The following is an 18,707-nucleotide window of genomic DNA, read 5'->3' as shown; positions in this document are numbered from 1 at the left end:
GTCCAGTTGAAGTCAAACATTTCTACAATTGAGACAGTCATCCGGTAGGTTTTGCTTTACCGTCATCAGGAACTTCTTAATTTTGTTTGCCCGGCTCCCTTTTGGACTCTATAACATATGTATTCAATAATTACCTGTTTAAATCTTTTTATAGATTTTCGCCTATGTTTGGCGATGCAAACTCTATTTTTTTATAAATTTTAAAGTTTATAAGTTTCATTCAGCCTTTAATTAAGCTAAAACTCTCATTAAAAGTAGTATTATCGTCTATTGTGTGAGTAAATCTTCCTTACTCGGAATTAACATACTCGAAAAGGGCATTGTTGAAATTTACTCGAGGCTTTATTTCCGGCTGTCTACTAAGAAGGTTGACTTTCTATATTCTAGCTTTTATTTAATTTTAAGGTAGTGGAATTTACGTATCAAGTTTGATTAAAAAAACTTCTTTTCTTTTTTTATATCAGGACTCTAAAAACATAATATTGCGATCAAGTCAGTTCACGTTTATAATGTACATTTTAGATCTGAAGTCCTTTAACCCATCGGGTTGGTGTAAGTGATGAAAGCGTCTTCGCAAATCAGCTGATTTCTAACTCGAGAGTTCAAGCATTTAAGTTCTAGTAAAGGCAGTTACTTTTATATGGATTTAAATGCAAGATCGTGGATACCGGTGTTCTTTGGTGGTTGGGTTTCAATTAATCACAAATCTCAGAAACGGTCGATCTGAGAATGTACAAGACTACACTTCATTCATATATAACATCTTCATTCATCCTCTGAAGTAATATCTGACGGTGATTCCCGAAGGCTAAAAAGGAAAGAAAAAACCTAGATCTGGAGTCCAGTCTATCACGTTTTTTTTTTGTTGATATTTTGGAGAAAGAATAAAGAAACCTATTGCGATGTTTGTACATTTTTAATACTGTTTTTTTTTTTTTTTTTTTTTTGTACAAAGTAAAGGAATTATTGTGATCGCGAAATATTTCGGTTCTCAGATTTCAACAGAAATGTCCATTTTGATTAGTTTCGGCGTGATGTCTGTACGTTGCTGATGATATAGTAATTCTAGCCGAGAGTAAAAAGGATTTAGAAGAAACAATGAACGGCATAGATGAAGTCCTACTCAAGAACTATCGCGTGAAAATAAACAAGAACAAAACAAAAGTAATGAAATGTAGTAGAAATAACAAAGATGGACCGCTGAATGTGAAAATAGGAGGAGAAACATTATGGAGGTAGAAGAATTTTGTTATTTGAGAAGTAGAATTACTAAAGATGGACGAAGCAGGAGCGATATAGAATGCGGAATAGCACAAGCTAAACGAGCCTTAGGTAAGAAATATAATTTGTTTACATCAAAAATTAATTTAAATGTCAGGAAAAGATTTTTGAAAGTGTATGTTTGGAGTGTCGCTTTATATGGAAGTGAAACTTGGACGATCGGAGTATCTGAGAAGAAAAGATTAGAAGCTTTTGAAATGCGGTGCTATAGAAGAATGTTAAAAATCAGATGGGTGGATAAAGTGACAAATGAAGAGGTATTGCGGCAAATAGATGAAGAAAGAAGCATTTGGAAAAATATAGTTAAAAGAAGAGACAGACTTATAGACCACATACTAAGGCATCCTGGAATAGTCGCTTTAATATTGGAAGGACAGGTAGAAGGAAAAAATTGTGTAGGCAGGCCACGTTTGGAATATGTAAAACAAATTGTTAGGGATGTAGGATGTAGAGGGTATACTGAAATGAAACGACTAGCACTAGATAGGGAATCTTTGAGAGCTGCATCAAACCAGTCAAATGACTGAAGACAAAAAAAAAGTCTGTACGTACGTATGTATTTACGTATGAATTTCACATAACTCAAAAACGATTAGCCGTAGGATGTTGAAATTTTGGATTTAGAACTGTTGTAACTGTTGTAGTTGTGCACTTCCCATTTTAATTGCAATCAACTGAACCAAAAGTGTCTAAAAAAGCCTAAAATCAAAAAAATTTGAATTTTGAACTTTTTGTTAACTGCAGTAATAAGCCTGATTTAGAGCGTTTCAACGATATATGATAAGTGGTACTTATTTTCATCGGTTCCAGAGTTATAGCCAAATAAAATATCAATTGAAATATTATCAATTGAATTATAGCCAAATGAAATATTTGAATCTTACAAGGGGGTGGTACATCGGTTCAAATCCTACTTCATCTCCTTTTTTTTAATTTAAATATATTGATTTATTAATAATTACTAATCTCTGATTGTAAAAAAAGTTTTATAATAATTAATAAATTCAATAATAACAATAAAAAAAAAAATTGATGTGGACGCCATGTGATTTCCTTTTAGGGCTATTAAATTACATATACACATTTTTTCTGCACTTCATTTAAATTTATTTCATTTGAAAGTGAGATACGATCCTCCAAATCTTTAATAAAGTGGGCAGTTACACTATCGCATTGTGGTGGGCACCACAATTTATTTTGTGGTGTCCATTACAGCATTTTATATTAGTTTATATATTAATGTTGTTTCACGTCACTCAAGTAGACATGCAGTGTAAGTGAGAACGTGTCGGATCCGTAACCATGCACACATCGGGTGGATTTGACTTCATATATATATTTTTTTTTCTTTTTTATTTTATTTATTTAAATATGTTATTTTTTAATAATTATTAACCTCTGCAAATATTTTTTAACTAAAATGAAAAGCACATAAAATTTTATTTCAATAATAACCTCTGATTTCTTTCAATCGGAGGTTAATAATTATTAATAAATCAATATATTTAAGTTAATAAAAAAAAAAAGAAAAGAAAATGAAGTCGGATTCGAATCGATATCCCTTCGCCTTGTACTTGTATTAGTTGATCCAAATATTTAATTGATTAAAATTTTATTTGGCTATAACTCTAGAACCGATGAAAATAAGTACTAGTTATGAAATACTGTTGAAAAGCTCTCAATGAGGGCTTATTAATGCAATTATGAAAAAGTCCAAAATCCAAATTTGTTTGTATTTTGGGATTTTATGAATACTTTTGGTTCAGGTGATTGAAATCAAAAGGGGAGGTGCACAACTAGATGTTACAACAGTCCTAAATCCAAAATTTCAACATCCTACGGCTAATCGTTTTTGAGTTATACATATGTACAGACGTCACGCCGAAACTTGTCAAAATGGATATTTCCGTTGAAATCTGAAAACCGAAATTTTTCGCGATCACAATACTTTCTTTACTTCGTACAAGGAAGTAAAAAATAAATAAAGAAAATATCAGAAGTTATTAATGAAATAAAATTTTATGTATTTTTCATTTAAAGAAAATGCGTATATGAAATTTAATAGGCGTATAAGGAAGTCATGCGGTGTCTACATCAGATTTTTTTCATAATGAGTATCTTATGGTTTGATATCTAGACCAAATTAATTTTGTAAGCCTCTCTGTCTGTAGAAGACTAACTTTCGTGTTATTTCTTTATAAACTCATCAATAAATCACGAGTATCACAATTTAGTAAAATCATTTTTCTACAGTAAATGTACGAATAGTTCTATTTACCCGACAAACGTCAAGATGCAATTTTGTAGCGTATGAAAATGCCATGCCTGACCGGGATTCGAACTCTGAATCTCTGGATCGAAAGGCCGAGGTCCCAGGTTATTTATAAGTAGTATAAAATACTAAGTTGTTATTTAAAATATTTGAAATTTATGAAATATTGTAAGAATGTCGGTTAATTTATTTATACAATTCTGGTCGCACGTGAAAAAAACCAGTCTCAGGTGTGCTTTCAAACTTTTATAATCGTTATTAAAAAATGTCTCTTTTTAATCTTTTTTATTATGTAATAACCGTTTGAATACAGTATCGTTATTGATTTTTCTTTTTTTAGTATTTTCAAAGATATAATTTACGTAGGTCCTAGGATGTTAAAATTATCATTTAGCCAAGTAAAAAAATAAATAACTCCTTAAGAAGACTTTTTCAGTTACCTCTTAAAGTGAAATAAAATAATAAATAAATGGTTACAGAAATATTTCTACCAAATAAAGTATAAAAGATTTATTAATAATGTATAGAACCGTACTATAAATTAGAAACGTTTTTAACGTTTTGCAAATACAGTGAAATCTTGGTAAACTAAAAAATTAATTAAATTATCCAATCTTTGTAGCCGAGTAGGTAGTGCCTCGGCATTTCGTTGAAGGTCCCGTGTTCGAATCCCGGTCAGGCACGGCATGTTTTTATACGCTACCGACTTCCACCGGGCTATGACCATAGCTGTTGATGACAGCTCTTTCATGACCAAAAAAATAATATAAAATAATTCTAAAATTATTGCCACGGTAATTTTATTTATTTAATTTTATTATTAATGTTCGGTGTAGACATCGAATGTGCTACAGGAATATCACGAAATAATTGGTGAAAGAATACTAGGCCTTTGCTAGGAATTGAACCCGAGGCTAAGCTATCTAAAAAAAAAAAAACAACACGCATTCTAGTAATGCGTTAACCGACTGTTGAAATTGTATACTGTTGATTCAAACAGTGTTAATTTTGATATTCATTGAAAAAATTAATTAACATACTTTTTGTTAAACTTCATTATTAAATGAAATAATATATTATTCCAATTTTTATTCGAATGTAAATAATAAAAGTAAAATATAATTTGAAATTCAGTTGATATAGTACTTGTATAATCCCGTATTAATAAAATGAAGACTTCGTGCTTTTTTTTTGTCTTCAGTCATTTGACTGGTTTGATGCAGCTTTCCAACATTCCCTATCTAGTGCTAGTCGTTTCATTTCAGTATACCCTCTACATCCTACATCCCCAACAATTTGTTTTACATACTCCAAACGTGGCCTGCCTACACAATTTTTCCCTTCTACCTGTCCTTCCAATATTAAAGCGACTATTCCAGGATGCCTTAGTATGTGGCCTATAAGTCTGTCTCTTCTTTTAACTATATTTTTCCAAACGCTTCTTTCTTCATCTATTTGCCGTAATACCCCTTCATTTGTCACTTTATCCACCCGTCTGATTTTTAACATTCTGCTATAGCACCGCATTTCAAAAGCTTCTAATCTTTTCTTCTCAGATACTCCGATCGTCCAAGATTCACTTCCATATAAGGCGACACTCCAAACATACATTTTCAAAAATCTTTTCCTGACATTTAAATTAATTTTTGAAGTAAACAAATTATATTTCTTACTGAAGGCTCGTTTCGCTTGTGCTATTCGGCATTTTATATCGCTCCTGCTTCGTCCATCTTTAGTAATTCTACTTCCCAAATAACAAAATTCTTCTACCTCCATAATCTTTCTTCTCCTATTTTCACATTCAGCGGTCCATCTTTGTTATTTCTACTACATTTCATTACTTTTGTTTTGTTCTTGTTTATTTTCACGCGATAGTGCTTGCGTAGGACTTCATCTATGCCGTTCATTGTTTCTTCTAAATCCTCTTTACTCTCGGCTAGAATTACTATATCATCAGCAAATCGTAGCGTCTTTATCTTTTCACCTTATACTGTTAATCCGAATCTAAATTGTTCTTTAATATCATTAACTGCTAGTTCCATGTAAAGATTAAAAAGTAACGGAGATAGGGAACATCCTTGTCGGACTCCCTTTCTTATTACGGCTTCTTTCTTATGTTCTTCAATTGTTACTGTTGCTGTTTGGTTCCTGTACATGTTAGCAATTGTTCTTCTATCTCTGTATTTGAACCCTAATTTTTTTTAAATGCTGAACATTTCATTCCAGTCTACGTTATCGAATGCCTTTTCTAGGTCTATAAACGCCAAGTATGTCGGTTTGTTTTTCTTTAATCTTCCTTCTACTATTAATCTGAGGCCTAAAATTGCTTCCCTTGTCCCTATACTTTTCCTGAAACCAAATTGGTCTTCTCCTAACACTTCCTCCACTCTCCTCTCAATTCTTCTGTATAGAATTCTAGTTAAGATTTTTATTTATTTAGAAAAAAATAAACTTGAAGGGATGGAAGGTCCCGAAAAATTATATTTTAAAGATTACAGAGTTAGCGTCGCCATCTCTGTCAAATTGTTATACGGGGCGTTAGAACGCCCCTCGATTTTAGGGCATTTATATTTAAAAATTAATTACCTACAGAAAAATCTGAGATTACGAACTGGAAAAAATTAGTAAGTTTTAGAATAAAAATTCAAATTAAAATCAGAATTTTTAAATTATAATTAGATTATTATTTTATTAATTAACATTAACTTAAAGTATATATCTGTTTTGACATCTTTGGTCTGCCCTAAAAATTTGATTTTAATTTGATATAAAATCAATTTGTATATGATTTTATTTTAATCGTCAGTAATTATTCTATTAATATAATTAATTATTCTTTATTACTGTAATTTAAATACAAAAAAATATATATATTTTAGGGCGTAAACCTTAACTCGGTTTACGCTCTTTTGAAATCTCAAAAAAAAAAATCACAAAAGTGTTTCCTATTAGAAGAACTATTGATTTTTGCTTAATGTCTTTATCCAATTTATTCCTTCTTTTTTAAACTAAAATATTTTCTGTTACAAAAAAAATTTAATAATCAATTTTTGTTTTTGAAAATTAAAGAAAATGTTTTATTTTTAATTATAATTTGAGTTAGAAAATACGTAATAACGACGAAACATCAGATAACACATCACAAATTAACCGATAGCTATAAATAAAGATGTAGTTAATTATTTCACAATACTTTTTCCCCATCAAGACTGGCTTTATAACCGATGACCTAACTTACACAGTAGAATTAAATCAACAATATCAAAAAGTAAGCAGGAGTTTAATAAGAAGAGAAGACTGTTGCGTGGAAAGTTTAACTTAGCTTTAAGGAAAAGGTATCTGGAACGTTTTATCTGAAGTGAGGTGCTCTATGGATCTGAAACGTGGATAATGAGAAAGGCAAACAGAAAACGAATCGAACATTATGAGTTGGGGATGAAGAATGATAAATGTGAGACGGCAAGAACGTATAACAAACGAACAAACGAATAAATATTAAGGAGAATCGGAGAGAACAGGAAAACGCTAAATGCGATCGAATATAGGAAAAGGAATCGGCTAGGACATCGATGAAAAGAAGGTTTTATTAGCGGATGCGACAGAAGAATTGGTATATGGAAGAAAGGAAGAGGAAGAAAGAGATTACAAATGATGGATGGGACCACGGAAAAGGGAAAGACGCTGAAACAAAGCGGTTAGCAAAGTATAGAACATGGTGAAAGCAACAACCGACGGCAGATCACTATGAATGAATCAACACTAGCCTAACTTTCCCGCTTGACAAACCCGGACGGTTAAACTGTTTATCGCAAAATCAGCTGATTTTCAAAGCGGAGAGTTCTAAGGCTCGAGTCCTCGTAAAGGCAGTTGCTTTTGTATGGATTTGAATGTTAGACTGTGACTACCGGTGTTCTTTCGCGGTTAGGTTTCAATTAATTACACGTCTCAGAGCGGTCGACCTGAGTTTGTTCTAGAATACATGTTGGCGGTACATTTACACTTACATTGCAGTACGTCAGGCCTCACAAGCCGGTAGCGGAGCGGTAACTTCACTTGCCAACACACACACACATCTTTTTGTTTTTTTACAAAAAAAGATTATTTATGAGCAAGTATGACTTTACGGTCCGTACTACTTAGCGGATTAAACTTTCTACGGTTAATTTGCCTACTATATAAAGTTTATTTTTTATTTCAATATTTTTATTTATTTTACGTGAAACTCTCTGGACGATTTCATCTTCAACTCTATGCTGAAAATGAAATCAAAACACATTCTATCAAGCTTAAACTTTCATTCGATCGTTTTCAGTCTACACAGTTTCATTTTTATTTCACCGTCGTATGAAATTCAAACTATTCAGATGAATCGATAAGTAAATATTAGAAAAATTATTAAAAAATCTAGCGGGATAAAGTTATATATTTTAGATGCTTTTCTTTAAAACTTATTCATTTTTTTCGATTCGTTATCTCAGATTTTTCTCTATGTAATTAATTTTAAATGTAAATGCCGTAAATTTAGATACGTCAATTAAAAGTACATATTGAGAAAAATATTTAAAAAATTTTTAATTACTCAATTTTCACCGTGTATGTTTTTTCTACCCTTAATTATAACCTATGTTTAATTATATTTATTTTATTTGTCAGAGCTTTTCAAGTTTTAAAGTATTTTTATTACAAATAACCACGTATATGAAACATTTTTAAATAAACGTAATTAATAGAATAAAACTGAAATTCTTATTAATTTAATTTTCGAGTGTGTGCGTTAAAATAAAAAAAGTAATCAAGAGATGGGTTGGATGACGATTCGGATGCATTTGGTAAGTTCATATATTATATTATTTTCTTTCTAAAAATATTTCTTTCGTTGCTTTTTTTCATTGAAATTTTTTAGCATCGAATAACATTTTGTTTTTCTTTTCGCTTGAGAGTGCGCGTTACTATGGTATAAAATACATGAACGGTACCGATGTAAATTCAGTTAGTTTTATATAGCCCATCCTTCCGTCGTACCATATTTGATTAGAGTTTTATTAAAATCTTAAACTAAATAATGGAATATAGAATAAAAGGGACGCTGAGAAATTTTTCTCCGTTTAGAAGCTGTGAAATAACGTTTAAGCACGATATTGACGTATATTTTATTAATGGCTGTCTTTAAACAATATATAATGTTTTTTAGAAAAGAAAAAATCAAAAGCGAGATAATATTTCTCATAAAAAAAATTCGTTAAAAATTATCACTTGTTTGTTACTACCGGGTCTACAACAATTGTAGATGATCTGAAGACAAGGATATCCCGGAAAATGCGTTTAGTAAACTGGTTTCCTGTTTTGTTTTGTTTTGTTTTTTCACAGGAAAAATTCGGGTGTGAATTTTACAACTCGAATTTTTATATGTACAATTTTTTTAAAAATATCAGTATAAAGCAAATTACAAAAATATTCTTGTCGCGTCTACTATTATTTTCAAAGTAGACGTTTCACGACATTTATCTTAATATCTTGTTTACGTTTTATCAAAAATCGATAGTAACGTGATTAATAATCATGCAATATGTTCTATTTAAACAAAAATATTTAGAGGAGAAGAGTGTTTAATGTTAAAATAAAAAGGTTTCGGTAAATATATTTAATTATATTAAATTTTTAGCAATTTTAGGTTTTTAATTAGCAAGACAATATCCCATTTTTACCCGATAACGAATCTTTTTTATCGTATTGTTAAATTTATCTTTCGACTACCCGATCCTTTTTTATCGCAGACATTTTCATAATTTTTAATAGAATTATTTTATGACCGTTTTTTCAACCGATGTAGGGCCGATTTCATTTCTTTAATTTATTTATTGTGTTTTTTTTCCAAAAAAACATCGATAATATTTGCTTTTGTCGTAAATTAATCGTAATACATCGATATCTGGCATCTTCAGTCGATGGGATTTACAGTTTTAAAACGAGTTACATATTTAACGTAAAAACGAACAACGGCATATTGAAATCGCCGGTTACGAATATCACACTCGTGCACTCTACGTCTCTTCAACGCTAAAGAGCAACGACGAAATAAAAATAACTTGTTAATAAACAAGACATACAGCCGACGGAAAATTACCTGGTGATGATGGGTACGTTATCGGATACAGATAACGCGATAGACTTCGGTTTAGAAGCGATCAGTAATCGTATTCCTTTTCTACACGATGAAATACGGTATTAAATATCAGGCGTAGAGGTAGACCGCGTAAGAAATCAGGGTATAACCGCTACAATGAAACACTTCCTCTAAGCGTAAGCGACAAAAACTCATATCAGGTAAACACAGCTAGTATACTTTTCGTGTTTTACCTCGTTTTTCTTAAAACCTGAGTGAGATAGAGATTTGAGATCACTTTCATTCAATTTTTTTAGATAAACAAACATAAGGTAACACCAAATTTACCCCTCAATTTGTACCCCAAAGGTTTTAGTTCGATTTAGTTTCACAGATTGAGCAGAAAGTAGGGCTAACGAATCGTTTTCTGACTTATGTTTATATGAAATTTGTTTCTTATTTTTGGCTATAGAATCATCTTCCGACAGATTTCTTTGTAATTCGGAATCGCTCGGTATATAACCAAAAAAAAATAAAAAATGGATGCCCGGTAAGTAGGATGAAATAGTTCTGTACTTCAGAATAAACAAATACATAATTATATTATATGTTATTTCATTCTTCGACCGCCCATCATTTTGTGTAATTTTATATTAATAATTTATCACTCAAGTTTGAAATGTATGCCTGCAAAATGTAGAATAGAAATTTAGAAACGTAATGAATATTTCGTGTCTGACTGGGATTTGAATCCGGGGAACCTTTTAGATAAAAGCCTGAGATGCTATAATTTCGTAAGGATATTTCAGATATTCTTAAGTCCAGAAAATTTATTTGGAAAACTTTAAAGGAAAAATAATACCTCTTTAAGGCGTATTTGTTTTCTTATTTTTATAAAGTGATTACTACTTTAATGTCTCGGCTTTTCTTTTTATTTCCTTGCACGAAGTAAAGGAAGTACTGTGATCGCGAAAAATTTCGGTGTTCATATTTCTACGGAAATATCCATTTTGATTAGTTTCGGCGTCACGTCTGTACGTACGTATGTATTTACGTATGAATTTCGCATAACTCAAAACCTATTAGCCGTAGGATATTGAAATCTTGGATTTAGGATTGTTGTAACATCTAGTTGTGCAACTCCCTTTTTGATTGCAATCGATTGAACCAAAAGTGTCCAGAAAAGCCCAAAATCAAAAAAATTTGGATTTTGAACGGTTTCTTAACTGTGTAGTAATAAGCCCTCATTAAGAACCTTTCAATGACATATTATAAGTGGTACTTATTTTCATCTAGTGTTATAGCCAAATGAAATTTTAATTAATGAAATATTTGGATTTTAGAAGGGGAGGCACATCGATTCGATTCATCTCCTATTTTTTTAACTTTTTTTTTTAAATTAAATCTATTGCATTATTAATAATTATTAACCTCTGATTGTAAAAAAAAAGTTCAATAAATAATAATTCAATAATAATAATAAAAAAAAATAATGAAAAAATATCAGAAGTTATTAATGAAATAAAATTTTATGTACTTTTCATTTAAAAAAAAATGTGTATATGTAATTTAATAGGCGTACAAAGAAGTCATGTCGTGCCCATTTCAGATTTTTTCACAGTGGCAGCGGTGTTACAGCTCTAATTATATTTTAAATAAAAATAAATTATTTAAAATAAAATAAATTTAAAAGTGTAGTAATAAAATCTAATCTAAAAAAACCATGTTAACAATTTTAAGAAATTTTTGTTTTTTTTTTATTAATTACCTATTAAATTACATATACTCATTTTTTTGTAAAATGAAAAGTACATAAAATTTTATTTCATTAATAACTTCTGATATTTTTTCATATATATATATTTTTTATTATGATTATTATTATTATTGAATTATTATTTATTGTACATTTTTTTTACAATCAGAGGTTAATAATTATTAATAATGTTTTCTTCTTTGAACAGTTGGAAAAATTGAAATAGTATTATTTTCTAATTTTAATTCGTTTTTTAAGTTGATTTTAATACGTTTATTTTATATTTTACATAAGCTGCACCCAATTTTTCAGCGATTTAAGATGTTTATTTATATACTTATACAATAACAACAGACTCCTCATGCTCAGATAATAGTTACTATAGATAATTAATTTGTAGGGTGTGAACAACGGCATCTTGACCGGGACTTGAATCCAGAACACTCGGATGAAAGGCAGAAACGCTATAATTCCGTCACTGACAGGTTTTAATAAATTATAGCTTGACTTAAACAGGTTGAAATATGGAGTATTATAGAACTAGTTAATTATTATTGCTGTTAACTTGAAAGACGATTATCAAAATTATTTTTTTTTTAACGGAACGAAAATGATTGTTTTATTTTTTGTTTTGTTCAGAAACTTAGTAGGGTAAATGGAGTACTTTTGTATCCATTAGCAAACAAAAATTAGATTTTTATTAGTATCATTATGCATAATGTAAACGTGAAAGAGTATCGTTTTATAAAATGCAACCGCCGTAGGTAAATCAATAACGCAATAACATACCGACAAACTTCATTCCATTCCTTAACGCCGTCCTGATGTACCTATAATATTGTGCAATCAAATATCAAACTTTCGTTTAAAATCACTTAAAACTCTTCAGTTACATAAAGTTAAAATATTATTTTTTTAAAAATACTTCTGTTCTGTGCTTCATTAGAAAATATTTTATCATGAGAATTTTTCTTTCGTTTCGTTTAGTTTAATTCGTTAATCTTTGCGTATATTAATAAAACCAAAACCGGCTCTTAGAAATACGAAATAGTTTACAGTGCTCGTGTATAGCCCGAGAGTTCGTATTAAATATACAGGGTGATTTTTTAGTCCTGTTACCAAATTGTTAATGTCTCGTAAATTTTTTGTAAGAAAGGTAAATTTTTTTTATGACACGAAGTCGGTAATGCTACTCAACCGGTATAGATACGGCAGTGTGAGTTGATTCTCCTTGAGCTGTGTAAACTTGTGTGCCGTTTCCGGTCGTGTTACGAACAGAATGTCTTTTACCGTAAAACAAGGAGTTTTCATTATTGAACGGTATTTTGCTACGAAATGGTACGCGAGTGTAAAAGAATCATTTCAAATTAAATTTGTCGGTGTTCCTCCGCCAGAAAAATGTCAATTTCTAGGCTAGCAAACCGATTTCGAGAGACAGATAGAGTTTGCGACCGAAAACGTAGCGGTCGACCGACTCGCTTGACAGATGACGTTTTAGAGAATGTGAAAACAAGATCGCTCAATTCTCCACGGAAAAGTTTATGAAAACTTTCCACGCAAGTCAGTTTGTCATATTCGAGTGTTCAGAAAGCCGTTAAAAAATTGAATTCGTATCCGTATCGCGTACGATTAGTCCAAGAGCTTCAGCCTCCAGATTTAAACAAGCGATTGCAATGTTGCCGTCGGTTTAGGTCTCTCGTAAACGATAACGGAATCGATTTTTTAAACACAGTGTTCTTTAGCGATGAATCTTGGATCCATCTCTACGGTTATCTGAACAGTCAAAACTGTCGAATTTGGGCGGTTGAAAATCCTAACGCTTTACAAAACAAATCTTTGCATCCTGAAAAAATTGGTGTGCGGTGTGCGATGTCTCGTCATCGTATAGTCGGACCCGTATTCTTCGAAAAGACAGTAAATGATGAAGTATACAGAAATATTGTGAGCCGATTTGTCTCCCTCCTGGAACCTCAAGAACGGTATTGCCGGTTTCAGCAAGACGGCGCTACATGTCACACGTCTCGAGAAACCGTGGATTTTCTGCAAGAGTTCTTTGACGATCGAATAATAAGCGAGGGCTTATGGCCTCCAATGTCCCCAGACCTCACATCTCCTGACTACTTTTTGTGGGGCTATATTAAGTCCGAGGCCTTCAAAAACAATCCTCACACTATCGATGAACTTAAAGTCAATATTACAGACTTAATCGCGAATATTTCCAATGCGACTCTTAAAAAGGTTTCTGCTAATACGCTGAAAAGAGTCCGTGCGTTTATAACCGCAGGGGGTGCACATTTTGAGCATATTCTTTGACAATTATGTAAGTAATAACTTTTTATTAAATCCCTTTTGTAAGTAACAAATACATTTTTTTATTCCACCTAAATTTCCCTTTCTTAAATTACATTTAAAATCGGGTAACAAGACTAAAAAATCACTCTGTATTTCGCTAGTAAAGGATTGTATTAATACAACATCTATCGCAAAACAATGAGCTGTATATTTATTTTTTTCTCTAGGGTGGAATTAGTAACTTTTTTGTATTTTCATGCAAAGAACGGGTATAATATTCTACGTAGTTCGTAACCGTTTTCATAAAGCACATACACGCTTAGAATCATCGTATCAGCCCCAGTCAATTGTTTCTCATCGATCTAAGGGACCTGAACGCAAATACGTCCATAAATAAAATCTGTAACCGCCACAAAACGGATGATACCAGACAGATAAAATAGAAAAACACAGCAGCAAGGGACATTTGTCTAAGTTCTGCAATTAGTAGGAAGAAAACAAGCTATCCTTGCGTTCCGTTCCAACCGTTTTCAATGTTATTTGTCTATTAATTTCAGTTATAGGAAATGTTCTAATTGTTACTTTTTATAAATAATAATTCGTTTTGTTTGATTTTCAGTGTTTCTTCACTAAAAACTAAAAATTGAGATACTTTTAACAAAAAATAAATCGTGTAGCATTAATAGTTAGAGCTAATGAAATGGAACTAGCTTTCCGGCTAACGAAAAACACATATAACAACAGTCTTTTTCATGGAACTTAAAATTTTGACACTATAAAATTGTGATGAAGCCGGAGGCACTCCATACGCCAAAAACGCTAAGACTGTACAACAAAGGTCAACTAGAAAATCTAGAAAAAAATCTGATGTGAACACCACATGACTTCCTTGTACGACTATTTAATTACATATTCACATTTTTAAAAAATGAAAAATACATAAATTTTATTTTACGATCAGATTTAAGAAAAGATGATAAATATAAAGAGGAAGAAAATCTTAAAACCAAAGAAAGAATATAAAGAGAGAGAAAATTTTAAAACTAGAGAACGTGTACAAAAATTAAGATCAGAAGAATTATATCAAACCAAAGAGCGATTAAATGATTTGCAATAAAAAACAAATAAAAGAAATCATGATCGACTCCGACTTAGGGAGAATATTGTCCGACAATATCAGAGGAGTAATGAACTAAAAAATAAGAATGTTTTGCAGTTTATTTAAGATCGGGCATGTGTGTCTCAATATATATGTCTTGTGAGTGTCTATTTTTCAGTCACTCTGTAGTTAACTTTAATGTAGATAAAATTAAACAGAAATTCCAGAATAATTAAACTAGAAAATCCAAAAACAATACGATTCTAAATTATCATTTTCAATTAATATTACATAATCAGATGTTTCACCAGATCTATTACATATACGCATATGTAATAATGCCTACTAAATTACATTTACGCATTTTTAAAAGTACATAAAATTTTATTTCATTAATAACTTCTGATATTTTTTCATTCTTTTTTTTATTGTTATTATCGAATTATTTTTGTTGTAAACATTTTTTTTTATATAATCAGAGGTTAATAATTATTAATAAATCAATATATTTAAATTAAAAAAAAAGAGATGAAGTCTGATTCGAACCGATGTGCCATCCTAAATATCCAAATATTACATTATTAAAATGTTATTTGTATATAAATGTGGATACCACTTATGATATATCGTTTGGGCTTTTTTGGGCACTTTTGGTTCAGTTGATTGCAATCAAAAGGGGAGGTGCACAACTAGATGTTACAACACTTTGAAAACCAAAAATTTCAACATCCTACGGTTAATCGTTTTTGAGTTATGCGAGATACGTACGCGCAGACGTCACGCTGAAACTAGTCAAAATGGATTCGGGGATGCTCAAAATGGATATTTCCGTTGAAATCTGAAAACCGAAATTTTTCACGATCACAATACTTCCTTTACTTCGTACAAGGAAGTAAAAACACGTTATTTTATAACTTTATTATATTACGTAATGCAGTAAAATTTCCTGATCATTCCCAATGAAACAGGAGTGTATTAACGGACCAAAAATACGTACAATACGCAATAGTATTAAACTTATAATTTAAGTTTTAATATGAAAAATTTAAACACAAAATATCCTGTAAAAAAAAAATATTAGAAAAAAACCATTTTTATAAATTGTAAATGTTACAAGATTTTATTTTACAGTTATTTGGAATTACCCAAACTTCTTTAAAAAAAAAATCTTTCAACATAAACTGACAAAAGCTGTAAAGCTCAGAATAAATGAATATTAATTTAAAGAAATTTTCCGATCCAAAAATAATAGCACGGTACAGAATATAATAATGTATTTAGGTAATTTTAACAAAGAAAAGTTAAAGCGTTAATTTTTACATATTGTAGTTAGCCGTAAAGCAAAGAAAATTACAAAATTTATGTAAAGTATTAATAAGAGAGGATGAAATCTGTGCGTCCCCGGCACTTGATACGGCATATAAACAGAAAGTTTATATACCGTATCAAGTGCCGGGTACTTCATCAGACCAATAAGCATGTTAAATAGTTTGATAGAAAGAATTAAAAACTGGATAATATTTTAAATATTAAAAAAAAAAGTTTGGAAGATTTTATTCTAAATTATGGAATATTTTTACTTCCTTGAACGAAGTAAAGGAAGTATTGTGATCGTGAAAAACTTAGGTTTTCAGATTTCAACGGAAGTATCCATTTTGACTAGTTTCGGCGTGACGTCTATGTAGGTATCTCGCATAACTCAAAAACGATTAGGCGTAGAATGTTAAAATTTTGGATTTTTTTTTTAACCTCCGGATCTACCGTTAGGCATTCATCAGAGGATGAAGATGAATGATTTGTAGCGTATGTGAAAATGCCATGCCTGACCGGGATTCGAACCCGGGACCTCCGGATGAAAGACAGAGACGCTACCACTCGCGCTACGGAGGCCGGCGAAATTTTGGATTTAGGACTGTTGTAACATCTAATTGTGCACCTTCCCTCTCAATTATAATCGACTGAACAAAAATTTTCAAAAAAGCCCAAAATCCAAAAACATTTGGATTTTGAACTTTTTTTTAACTGCAGTGATTGAGAGCTTTTCAAGATATATCGTAAGTGAAATATAAATTGATTTAAAGTGTTTTTAAAAATAAATTTTTCAGCTGTAATAGTAAGTTGTAAGTTTTTAATTTTTTTTTTTTAGATTTTAAGGCAGCTTTTTTACTATTTGTTTTTTTTTATAAAATTTTATTCCGGGCGATGATAACGCCAAATCGTTTTTCGCACACCAATAAACACACAAAAAAAATTTATCTCATCAAGTCTTGAACAGTGTATATGTGTTTAAGGTTTAATAATTCGCTTCGTATGATGCTAAAAAAAAATCAAAGATGGTATTTTATTTTCCATTTACAATTACCGTAACCGAAGTAATTTCATCTCTCATTACGAAAATTTATCCTAAAAAAATTTACAAAATTTTTAAAGAACCCCGTTTCCCAAATACATTTTTACCATAGAGCTTAAGTTCCAAAAAAAAAAAAACATTAAAAAATTTACTATTAATTAATTTGAAATTTGTCACCTAATTTGGACGTTTCTAAACTATACATTTAATAAGTAATGTTTTTATTTTTCTTTCAAATAATATATTTTCGATCCGGAAGAGTTAAAAAAAATTAAATAAAGATTTTTTCCCTTTTAATATCACAATAATTAAATAAAATCGTACACGTTAACTGAATAGAGGATTGGAGAATAAAATAATATTACTATTAATTTTTTATTGTCATTATTAACCCAAAAAAATTATAATGAAATAGTAATTTTTTTGGATATCACTGCGTTTTGTTAGATTATTCTTTTATTGTTTTTATGAATTACTGATTGCTATATTATGAATTAATTAGTAAAATTTATTCCCTTTCTAGAACAAACAAATTGAATTTCACGCCACATTGGTTTTGTTGATAGACATATCATTCATATTATTTTTTTTCCTTTTTTAATAAAACTGGTATAATACCTTCACGAATAGAAGATTCGTGATGTAATATTGTACTTATTACTATTAAGTGTAACCCCTCGATTTTTATCGTATCCGTGGACACACCTTTTATATTATTATTAAATTAACTTTTTTTCTCCATCAGTTAGTTCAAGGAGTTCTAATTGTAGAATAAAAATTTAACCAATCGAATTTATTTCTATTTTATTAACAAATCTTTGTTGCAACATTTGCTTTGCCACACTTTCCTGTTGTTCGTTTTTTTTGTGTTTTATTAGCAGCTATAATCTCTTCTAAACTAATACTTTTATTCTTTTTTTTAATAAACTGTTGGAAATTAAAAAAATTGTTTCATCTTGAGCTTTCATTTTCATATGAACATTTACTATTAAAACAAGCTGTTGTAATTTTCGTTTAAATTTTATTATTTCAAGTACTTCTCAAGTTTTTGTACGCTACATAGTACTATCAACTACTGCTTCCTAGTGGCGCGATTCATAAAGTCATCTTAAAAAAAAAACGTTGTGTAACAAAATTCGAGGTATTTTTTTAAAAAAGTATTCTTTATTACAAATTTAATATAACTGAAATAAAATGTTTTCATGCTTGTTTTTAATTTTTTCCCATTTTCATTTCGCTTTTAGGTTACGTCATGTTTAAAACTGTAAACATAATTCGTTGACTTCGCCGTGCCGTCCAGTTCTGTGAACTCTTACCGGCGAAGTTCTAACGAACTTTGTGACTAACTAATTTGCAAAGATGTTTCTGATTATTTTAAAAGCGATTTCAATCGATAAACAGTCGATCGAAATGATCGAAGGACAGTAAATAAAAAAATAACAAATCGATTAGTTAATAATTTTTTTCTAATGTATACGTTGCAAACTGTTCAACTAGTGAATAAAAAGTGATCGGCTACAGCCCGTTGAGTCGAGGCTGATATGTATGATATGT

The 18,707-nt window shown here is 30.4% G+C and overlaps 1 protein-coding gene across 2 annotated transcripts in view; it reads left to right on the top strand.

Moving 5' to 3' along the window:
- Stacl (SH3 and cysteine-rich domain-containing protein) overlaps positions 1–18,707 on the top strand; it is a 1,060,888-nt gene that overhangs the window by 869,162 nt on the left and 173,019 nt on the right. The gene's annotated exons all lie outside the window — the stretch shown is intronic.

This window comes from Lycorma delicatula, chromosome 12 (genome assembly GCF_047948215.1).
Source record: "Lycorma delicatula isolate Av1 chromosome 12, ASM4794821v1, whole genome shotgun sequence".
Classification (NCBI taxonomy): domain Eukaryota; kingdom Metazoa; phylum Arthropoda; class Insecta; order Hemiptera; family Fulgoridae; genus Lycorma; species Lycorma delicatula.
Note: the sequence above shows the minus strand (reverse complement) of the source record. Positions and strands in the feature narration are given on the sequence as shown.